Source organism: Coregonus lavaretus (genome assembly GCF_964263955.1).
Source record: "Coregonus lavaretus genome assembly, chromosome: 39".
In the NCBI taxonomy this organism is placed as follows: domain Eukaryota; kingdom Metazoa; phylum Chordata; class Actinopteri; order Salmoniformes; family Salmonidae; genus Coregonus; species Coregonus lavaretus.
In genome coordinates, this window is record NC_140026.1 from 2,897,176 (window position 1) to 2,908,629 (window position 11,454).

At 44.5% G+C, this 11,454-nt stretch overlaps 1 long non-coding RNA gene across 1 annotated transcript; it reads right to left on the reverse strand.

Annotated features, from left to right (window-relative positions):
- Positions 1-10,583: 10,583 nt before the first annotated feature.
- Positions 10,584-10,987, reverse strand: LOC311112926. The gene is made up of 3 exons (XR_014610941.1): positions 10,904-10,987; positions 10,766-10,790; positions 10,584-10,677 (listed from the first exon to the last, which is right to left on the reverse strand). It is a non-coding gene; the product is annotated as an uncharacterized lncRNA (long non-coding RNA).
- Between the last annotated feature and the right edge of the window lie 467 nt (positions 10,988-11,454).

Genomic DNA, 11,454 nt, shown 5'->3' on the forward strand with positions numbered 1-11,454 from the left:
TTTAGTAGGGGTCTCTGAGAGGGATGGAGGGTAGTTTAGTAGGGGGTCTCTGAGAGGGATGGAGGGTAGTTTAGTAGGGGTCTCTGAGAGGGATGGAGGGTAGTTTAGTAGGGGGTCTCTGAGAGGGATGGAGGGTAGTTTAGTAGGGGGTCTCTGAGAGGGATGGAGGGTAGTTTAGTAGGGGTCTCTGAGAGGGATGGAGGGTAGTTTATTAGGAGGTCTCTGAGAGGGATGGAGGGTAGTTTATTATGAGGTCTCTGAGAGGGATGGAGGGTAGTTTAGTAGGGGTCTCTGAGAGGGATGGAGGGTAGTTTAGTAGGGGGTCTCTGAGAGGGATGGAGGGTCGTTTAGTAGGGGGTCTCTGAGAGGGATGGAGGGTAGTTTAGTAGGGGTCTCTGAGAGGGATGGAGGGTAGTTTATTAGGAGGTCTCTGAGAGGGATGGAGGGTAGTTTATTATGATGTCTCTGAGAGGGATGGAGGGTAGTTTAGTAGGAGGTCTCTGAGAGGGATGGAGGGTAGTTTAGTAGGGTAGTTTATATCCTATTGTGCAGTACACTGTGTCTGGTTTGTTGACATTATTCCTAAATTATTTTGCTTTTAGCTATAATTGACTGTCTTACTTCTGTAGTTCTCCATACAACCAGCTGGACGTGACAGAAGTTACTGAAATTGAGATTTTTTAATATGCCTTATCTTATTAATAATTAGACATACAGTATATATTAGAAAAATTATGATATACTCAGATAACTGACTGGTTGGTTGGTTGCTGGAATGGTTGATTGATTGGGTCCAATTCAGGAAGTAAACTGAAATTCCAATTCAATCAATGACTTCTCAAGTCAGTTCAATGGAAATGCACCATAGCAGATAATGGCACACATGCATAAATATGGCAGAATTCAGATATGACATCATTGTTTTAGCATTATCCACTGAGTTTTTAAATTACGGCGCATGACATGGTTCAATGAAGCACAATCTACTTTTTGAAATTGCTGGCGTCTTGAAGCTAAAATTTATATTATGTATATTGTGCTAATTAACATACAAATAAATATTAATGGAGAGTAATGTAAAATACGCCAAACTTAGCCAAACAAAGAATGTTTGGTAAGTGCATGGAGGCCGCCATCTTTATGGACCTCCTCATCTATTTTCTATGCAAACTTGCTAAATGTTAACAAAAGATCACTGGACAAATTAATGGAAGCCTAGCTATGGAGAGGGATGGAGGGGTAATGTATCTCCAATTGTCCAGTACACTGTCTGGTTTGTTGAAGTTATTCCAGTCTTTGTCCACTCGATGGCGCTGTGCTGAAGCTGGTTTCTGTACGGTGCTGTAGAAGACTATAGAAGACTGATGTAGGCTCTGCCTCAGAATGGGTCTGTGGTTCTGTCCTCTCACCTGCTGGAACATTCACTGGGTTGTCAACTTCTGGAACAACAACCTGTTAGGAGATGAGAAATCACAACAGGTAAATTATCACTTTTTTTATCCTGTGAAAACATAGATAAATAATTGTCAGAGAGGGTATCTGCAGTAGCTGTTCTTCTTTAGTGGATGGAGGTGTTTTGGCAGATATGATCCATCCTACAACAACTAACACACCAACGAAGAAGAACACCCCAATAACACTGCCCACAATGGTACCAACTGGTGATGCTGAAGCTCCCCCCTCCTTCTCACCAATACCTGAGAGGTAACACACCCACACAGTCTTGTACAGCTAACCTTGTGGGGACACACAATTCAGTCCCATTCAAAATCCTATTTTCCCTAACCCTACACCTAACCCATACTCTTACGCTAACCTTAACCCAAACCCTAACCTTAACCCAAAAACCTAACCACAACCCTAACCCTAAAACTAACCCTAGCTACTAACCCTAACACTAATTCTAACCATAACCCTAAACCGCCTAGAAATAGCATTTGACCTTGTGGGGACTAACAAAATGTCCCCAGTTGGTCAAATGTTTGTTTGCTTACTATTCTTATGGGGACTTCTGGTCCCCACAAGAGTAGTAAACATGTCCATACACACACACACACACAGCAAAATACTCACCTTGTATTGTTACTTTGTACCTATCAGTTGATACGGTCCATTTTCCAACAAATACTATGCAAGTTCCCCTGTATTTTTCAGTCAGATTTTTTTCACTAATTTTGATCTTTTTTTTCACTAATTGGTCTATTGACCAAGCAGATCACATCTGAAAAGATCTGATGTGAAAAGATCTGATGTGATTGTTCAGAAGACCAATTAGTGGAAAAAAGATCAGAATTGGGCTGCCTGTGTAAACACAGCCTTTGTGTAGAGATAGTGGTTAACTGGATTATAATCCACGTTCTCCTTGTATTTAGGAGAGATGTCTTTATCATTAACTATTACATCATTTTGGAACATCCATTTAATTTGTTTGAGTTGATCAGGGGGTTCTGCAACAGCCAGACACACCGAACCTCCGTTTGTCACGCTCTGGCTCCGGGACTGTGTAGTTTGAGCCAGGGTGTATTCAATTGGTTGTGTTGGGTATAGGGTGTGTTCATTTGGTTGTGTTTGGTTTTGGTTGTAGTGTCTTGTCTCGTCATGTGACTCCCAATCGGAGGTAACGAGTGTCAGCTGTCGGCTCGTTATCTCTGATTGGGAGCCATATTTAAACTGTCAATGTTCACCTTAGGGTTGTGGGTTTTTGTTCCTTGTCAGTCATTGTTACTGTGGACTTTACGAATCGTCTATTGTTTTGGTTTTGGCACTTTATTAATAAAGTCAATCATGTTCGCTCAACACGCTGCGTATTGGTCTACTCCTTTGGAAGACGATCGTGACAGAAAAACCCACCAAAAAAGGACCAAGCAGCGTGTCCAGGAGCAAGGAGACTGGACATGGGAGGAAGCGCCGGGTAAGGAGATCGAGAGGCTGGCGATGGCCCAGGTGGGCAAATCGTGGTCCTGGGAGGACATGCTCGGGGGCAAGGGACCTTGGGGGAGGATCAAGGCCCTGGCGAGAGAGGAGCAACGGCGTCAGCAGGGCCATCGTCGGAAGGACGAGAGGCAACCCCAAAAAGTTTTTTGGGGGGGGCACATGGCTTGGGCGGCTGGGCAGCAGGAGGCTGCCACAGGGAGATGTGGAGAGAAGGCGACCGGATTACGGGAGCCATTGGCGAGTAGAGGGAGGGAAGTAGTTGAGGCACGGCGTGAGAGACTGAGGTGTGTTACCAGTCCGGTCCGGCCCGTTCCTGTTCCCCGGTTAAGGCCAGTGGTGTGTGTTCCCAGTACGGACCGGCCTGTTCCTACTCCACGCACCAAGCCCACGGTGTGCGTCGCCAGTCCAGCCCGGCCGGTTCCTGCTCCACGTACTAAGCCTACGGTGTACGTCGCCAGCCCAGCCCGGCCTGTTCCTGCTCCACGCACTAAACCTACGGTGTGCGTCGCCAGCCCAGCCCGGCCTGTTCCTGCCACCCGCACCAAGTCTACGGTGCGCGTCGCCAGCCCGACCCGGCCTGTTCCTGCCACTCGCACCAAACCTACGGTGCGCGTCGCCAGCCCGGTCCGGCCTGTTCCTGCCACCCGCACCAGGTGTGCGGTACGCGTCGCCAGCCCGACCCGGCCTGTTCCTGCCACTCGCACCAAGTGTACGGTGTGCGTCGCCAGCCCAGCCCGGCCTGTTCCTGCTCCACGTACAAAACCTACGGAGTGCGTCGTCAGCCCAGCCCGGCCTGTTCCTGCTCCACGCACTAAACCTACGGTGTGCGTCGCCAGCCCAGCCCGGCCTGTTCCTGCCACCCGCACCAAGTCTACGGTGCGCGTCGCCAGCCCGACCCGGCCTGTTCCTGCCACTCGCACCAAACCTACGGTGCGCGTCGCCAGCCCGGTCCGGCCTGTTCCTGCCACCCGCACCAAGTCTACGGTGCGCGTCGTCAGCCTGGTTCAGCTCGTCCCTGCTACTCGCACCAAGCCAAGGGTGCGAGCCGTCAGCCTGATCCAGCCCACTCCTGCTACTCGCACCAAGCCAGGGATGCGAGTCGTCAGCCTGGGGAGGCCCGTTCCGGATCCACGCATCAAGCCTAGGGTGCGTTTCATCGGCCCTGTCCGGCCCGTTCCTGCTCCCCGCACCAGGTCTGTGGTGCGTGTCGTCAGCCCTGTCCGGCCCGTTCCTGCTCCCCGCACCAAGTCTGTGGTGCGTTTCGTCAGCCCTGTCCGGCCCGGTCCCGCTCTCCGCACCAAGTCAAGGGTGCGCTTCGTCAGCCCGGTCCGGCCCATTCCTGCTCCCCGCGCCAAGGCAGTGGTGCGCGTCGTCAGCCTGGTAAGGCCCGTTCGTCCTCCACGCACCAAGCCAGGGGCGCGTGTCGTCAGTCCGGCTCCGGCCAGCGGGGCTAGACAGGACCAGGGGTACTTTGGGGGGTTGGAGAGGAGGTGGGGATCAAGGCCGGAGCCAGAGCCACCGCCGAGGAGGTATGCCCGCCCAGCCCTCCCTTGTTTAGCCCGTATTGAGGCGCGGTCGCAGTCCGCGCCTTTAGGGGGGGGGTACTGTCACGCTCTGGCTCCGGGACTGTGTAGTTTGAGCCAGGGTGTATTCATTTGGTTGTGTTGGGTATAGGGTGTGTTCATTTGGTTGTGTTTGGTTTTGGTTGTAGTGTCTTGTCTCGTCATGTGACTCCCAATCGGAGGTAACGAGTGTCAGCTGTTGGCTCGTTATCTCTGATTGGGAGCCATATTTAAACTGTCAATGTTCACCTTAGGGTTGTGGGTTTTTGTTTCTTGTCAGTCATTGTTACTGTGGACTTTACGAATCGTCTATTGTTTTGGTTTTGGCACTTTATTAATAAAGTCAATCATGTTCGCTCAACACGCTGCGTATTGGTCTACTCCTTTGGAAGACAATCGTGACACCGTTCAAGCCTTACTGGTCTATTGGAGGGTCTTCAGCCCAGGTCCCTAAAGAGAGAAGTAACAGGTTTACTAGGTGCAAGGTTTGAACCTGTTTTCTCAGCAAGGGATAAAATACCACAAACAAACAAGGGAAAAAAAAGCAACTGTGTTCATTTACATACATTTAGATTTATGATTCCTTCTCCTAACCGTTATTTTACATTTTTGTTCTGTCAAATCAACTATGTTGAAATGCAAACACCACACTTGTTTACTGTGTAATTCTACAAGTGGATCTTCCAGCAAGACAGTAACCCCAAGCACTAATCAAATTCCACAAAGAAATTGTAAATTGACCACAAAATCAACATTTTGCAATGCCATCTCAGTCTCCGGACTTGAACCCCACTGAAAAACCTGTGGTTTAAGTTGAAGAGGGCAGTCCATAGACACTTGGCACACACTGGTTTTTTTCACGTCATTTGAATGAAATTACATTGAGCAATAAGTATAAAATATACAGTTGAAGTCGGAAGATTACATACACCTTAGCCAAATATATTTAAACTCAGTTTTTCACAATTCCTGACATTTAATCCTAGTAAAAATTCCCTGTCTTAGGTCAGTTAGGATCACCACTTTATTTTAAGAATGTGAAATGTCAGAATAATAGTAGAAATAATGATTTATTTCAGCTTTTATTTATTTCATCACATTCCCAGTGGGTCAGAAGTTTACATACACTCAATTTGTATTTGGTAGCATTGCCTTTAAACTGTTTACTTGGGTCAAACGTTTCGGGTAGCCTTCCACAAGCTTCCCACAATAAGTTGGGTGAATTTTGGCCCCTTCCTCCTGACAGAGCTGGTGTAACTGAGTCAGGTTTGTAGGCAACCTTGCACGCACACGCTTTTTCAGTTCTGCCCACAAATGTTCTATAGGATTGAGGTCAGGGCTTTGTGATGGCCACTCCAATACCTTGACTTTGTTGTCCTTAAGCAATTTTGCCACAACTTTGGAAGTGTGCTTGGGGTCATTGTCCATTTGGAAGACCCATTTGCGACCAAGCTTTAACTTCCTGACTGATGTCTTGAGATGTTGCTTCAATATATCCACATAATTTTCCTTCCTCATGATGCCATCTATTTTGTGAAGTGCACCAGTCCCTCCTGCAGCAAAGCACCCCCACAGCATGATGCTGCCACCCCCGTGCTTCACGGTTGGGATGGTGTTCTTCGGCTTGCAAGCATCCCCCTTTTTCCTCCAAACATAACGATGGTCATTATGGCCAAACAGTTCTATTTTGTTTCATCAGACCAGAGGACATTTCTCCAAAAAGTACGATCTTTGTCCCCATGGGCAGTTGCAAACCGTAGTCTGGCTTTTTTATGGCAGTTTTGGAGCAGTGGCTTCTTCCTTGCTGAGCGGCCTTTCAGGTTATGTCGATATAGGACTCGTTTTACTGTATAGATACTTTTGTACCTGTTTCCTCCAGCATCTTCACAAGGTCCTTTGCTGTTGTTCTGGGATTGATTTGCACTTTTCGCACCAAAGTACGTTCATCTCTAGGAGACAGAACGCGTCTCCTTCCTGAGCGGTATGACGGCTGCGTGGTCCAATGGTGTTTATACTTGTGTACTATTGTTTGTACAGATGAACATGGTACCTTCAGGCATTTGGAAATTGCTCCCAAGGATGAACCAGACTTGTGGAGGTCTACAACGTTTTTTCGGAGGTCTTGGCTGATTGCTTTTGATTTTCCCATGATGTCAAGCAAAGAGGCACGGAGTTTGAAGGTAGGCCTTGAAATACATCCACAGGTACACCTCCAATTGACTAAAATTTTGTCAATTAGCCTATCAGAAGCTTCTAAAGCCATGACATAATTTTCTTGAATTTTCCAAGCTGTTTAAAGGCACAGTCAACTTAGTGTATGTAAATTTCTGACCCACTGGAATTGTGATACAGTGAATTATAATTGAAATAATCTGTCTGTAAACAATTGTGGGAAAAATTACTTGTGTCATGCACATAGTAGATGTCCTAACCGACTTGCCAAAACTATAGTTTGTTAACAAGAAATATGTGGAGTGGTTGAAAAACAAGTTTTAATGACTCCAACCTAAGTATATGTAGACTTCTGACTTCAACTGTACTTTTCTAAATGTTTTAAACATACAATATAGCTCAGTATTTGTATTATACAATGTTTTTTGCTAATATTTATCAAGGGTGTCAATAATTAAGGACCCCTCTGTATATATACATGATTTGCCTGCTGGGAGCAGTCTACAAACATATAAGTTATTAACCCTTAGAAAAAAATGACTTCTGTCATGAAGTATGAAAAAAATACAGGACATAACTACAATTTAGCATTTACAGGATCTGTAGTTGTCCTTGTCCTGCAGTGTAACTTATTATTTACCAGTATTCTTTTGCTTAAAACTTCCGGAGCATGTCTTTAATTTAAAAGTCACAAAATGGATGTACCAATCACAGATTAACCCTTTAACTCACACATTGAGGAGCCCAATAACTTTATTAGGCTGAAGGGAGGGCTGGCCAAAGCAGGTTGTATGAAAGAGCTGACAATGATGACAACATCCATTTAATGTAAGAAAGCACTCATGCCATCTCGTGGATAAAAAACTAAAGTTTATTAAAAAGCACAATGCAAAGATATTCAAAAAGTACAGTTGAATAGAAGAAAACATGTATAAAACGTATATTCTGTAAAATTCATAAAATATGTTAATCTATCATCTGAATGACAGAAATAATGAATCAAAGATAATACATTTCAGACATTGGAAACATAAACAATAAAGATAGTGCCATGATGGTGCTGCTTTGAAAGCCATGGATGATCGCTCTCAGAATTATTTTGTACATTTAATCATACTTAGTTATATGCAGCCATTTTTTTCTCAATATCAAATCTGGGTAACAATTAAGTATCTTACCGTGATTGTTTTCAATTAAAATGGCCAAAAAGAAACAAAATTAGTTTCTAAGCTAAGAGCAATTTGTCAAGCAAGAATTTTGCAAGGACTCTCCGGGAGGGGTCTGAGTGGAAGGGGAAAACTGAATATTAGATAGATGTTCCTAATGTCTGGTATACTCAGTATATATAAAACACAGAAAAATCATGTTTTTGACTGCACTGGGCCTTTAAGTCTTTTAGTATTGCCATTTTTCTATCAGCTTTTAGTTTTTTGATTGCTAATTCAGAATCCGTAATTAATTGGTCATCCTGAATGAGTTTTAAGTTTGAATTTGCCCGTTTTGGCTCACTTGCTACATACCAAGCTAGCTTGGAGACGGTTTGAATGTGAATGGGTTAGAATGCCACAACACCGGCTTGGAGAGAAGCAGAAGAAGTGAGAGGACTGCATGAGGAGATGGCTGGGACTAGTGGATAAGATACTCTGACTGATAATGTTATGCTTCTAGTGCCTTTGAGGCAGCATAATAGCATCACCCAAGTGGTGCTACATGGAGTTAGTGGAGAGGAGTGGCTAGCCAGCTAAGCTAACTATCACCAACCCAGAGCACGGAGGAAATGGGGGGGCAGCTGCTGACTGTCTCTCTACTCTGACCGGCTCCCTCCTCCACTCATAGTATCATCAGACCATCAACGCTTCCTATGTTCTCAATGCCGTCAGATCTGCATCCCTGATCATCCATCATCTCTTCCAATTCCATTACTGTCAAAATGTATAGATTGTTCTGTTTGTTCTTCTATAAGCAATTCAGCTTTAAGCTGCCATTTAAGCAAAATAAATCTACTGAACTAGGACAACAGGTAGCCTAGTGGTTAGGAGCAACCAAAAGGTTGCTGGTTCAAATCCCTGAACCTATAAATTGAAAAATCGGCCTGTGCCATGGAGCTAGGCACTTAACCCTAATTGCTCCTATAAATCACTCTGGATTAGAGTGTCTGCTAAATGACTAAAATGTCAAAACGAAAAAACAATACAAGTCAATACACAATACAAAGCAGATACAATTGCTGCAGATAAGATCCATCATCATTACAACATATCATTGTTTAAAAAGCTGTTACAGTAATACAATAAACCATAATGTGTTTTTATAAAAAATGATAAAAATCCTTCATGTACAATGTGTTATTGTGTGTGTGTTATTGTGTGTGTGTTTTTGTGTGTTTGTGTGTGCTTTCCTGCATATGTGTGTGTGTTTATGTGTGTGTGTGTGTTTGTGTGTTTGTGTGTACATGCCTGCATATGTGTGTGTTTGTGTGTATGTATGTTTGTGTATATGTTTGTGCATGTCTGTGTGTGTGTGTGTGTGTGTGTGTGTGTGTGTGTGTGTGTGTGTGTGTGTGTGTGTTTGTGCATAATCCATGTTCAGAGTTTCTCCTGCTCCTTCTCTGATGGTGTGTCCCTCCATCTCCCTCAAGGATCGGAAACAGATAACGAAACAAAGTTAGTTATCCCTCCATCTCCCTCAATGACCTGCAACCACACAGCGTTTTTTAGAGGTATACTTTAAACAGGTACAGTATACTTTGTTAACAGAGCATTAGCTCTATAAGTATAATAGACCCCCTCCCGAGTGGCACAGTGGTCTAAGGCACTAGATATCCTGGTTCGAATCCAGGCTCTGTCGTAGCAGGCCGCGACCGGGAGACCCATGGGGCGGCGCACAATTGGACCAGCGTCGTCCAGGGTAGGGGAGGGAATGGACGGCAGGGATGTAGCTCAGTTGGTAAAGCATGGCGTTTGCAACGCCAGGGTTGTGGGTTCAATTCTCATGGGGGGCCAGTATGAGAAAATAAATAATGTATGCACTCACTAACTGTAAGTCGCTCTGGATAAGAGCGTCTGCTAAATGACTAAAATGTAAAATAAGACAGGTGTAGCATCCTAATTTGATGACCCTGTTGTTGCAGGATATTTCCTGCCTAGTCTTACCTCTCTTCTTCTTGGCTTTGACCTTCTTTTGGAGGTCAAGCTCAGCATAGGTCACATCAGCAGGACCAGCTGCTGCTGACAATGGACATTTCCAGTCAACAAATGAAGGATTTAGCTTAATACATATTCTACCTCTTAGTCCCAAAATCAGAAATTACGAATTAGGTTTTAATGACTGCCAACCTGTAGAATGGTTCTTACCTGGTGCTTTCCCTGTCTTCACCTCAGAGTAGACAGGATTTTCTAAGTGACCCCAAACTTTTGAACGGTAGTGTATATATATGTACACATTGTAACTCATCTTAGATACACTGCTACAATTTTTTTCTCAATATATGTCACAGTTGAGAGTCACCTTTCTTGTCCAACTTGTTCAGTTGAATCTGGGCGTAAGTCACATGACTTGGTCCAGCAGCAGAAGCACCAGCAGCATCTGAGACATAATACCAAACACCTCCACTTAGTCAAACTCTACATGTCATATTAAATGAAGAGAAGCAGGCTACTACACATTCATACTGAAAACATTACATTACACTACCATTACCATTGTTGTCTGAGGGATTGATCGTATCGTAGATGTTAGTGTCACCTGTTGGTCGAAGAAGAGAGAGGCAGGTTAGTTAGGTTGATTATCCCTTAACTTGACTAGGGACACATTGTACGGTAGCCTGATGTTATACAAAGTGGATGTTGATGAGTCAGTGTATGAGGTTACAGAGAGAGGAGAGTGGTAGAGGTCTGGGCTGAGAGACTGACCATGCTGCTGATGTGTATACCCAGTATCAGGAGCCTGGCCCTGGGTAGATCCTTGGTCCTGTTGGGGGTCCTGGTTGGTGCTCTGGGGCTGAGGGGGCCTACAGGGAGAGAGATACTCAGCATAGGAAGCACAGAGAAGATGTTATACTGTACGTATCAATATAGTTGAGAGACAGGTGTACTCACCAGAATATTCTGTTGAAGTAGGAACCTGTAATGACAAACACATTGTGTTATGTACTGAACTTTCTTCACCTATTTCGGAATAATACATGATACGTAATAATACATTTTCCATTAAATGAGAAATAGTAAAAGTATCACCTTTGCTGTTTTGATATCTCCACAGCAGGACCAGGAGAATGACCAGTAGAACACCAGCAACAACCAGACCCACAACCACTCCTACTAGGACTGATGTAGAGGATCCAGGAGCTATGACTGGAGAGACTGGAGAGAGAACAGCACAGACTCTGATAGAGGTTATATAGGTTTAGAGTATAGAGCATGAAAAGAAAGTAGGCTGGCCCATCTTTTGACAATTTAGTTGAGAGATCATATTTTCTAGGGGAGTGCAAATCCAAAACTATATTAACATCAACACTTAAATCACATGTTCTTCACACATATAATGAAAAGGTAACTAACTTGTGATAATAAATGTTTTCTCACCTCTCACTGTAACCCAGCTCTCTGGTGATTCTCCTTGACCAGATTTGCACTTATAGAATCCTTCATCTGACTTGGATACTGTAGGGATGGTCATCTCCCCTGTGGTCTCATTCTTGATGAGTACTCCATCTTTGTAGAAATCAACTTTGAAGTTTGAGCTGATTGTCCGGTATTTACAGCTCAGAGTCACAGAGTCTCCTTCA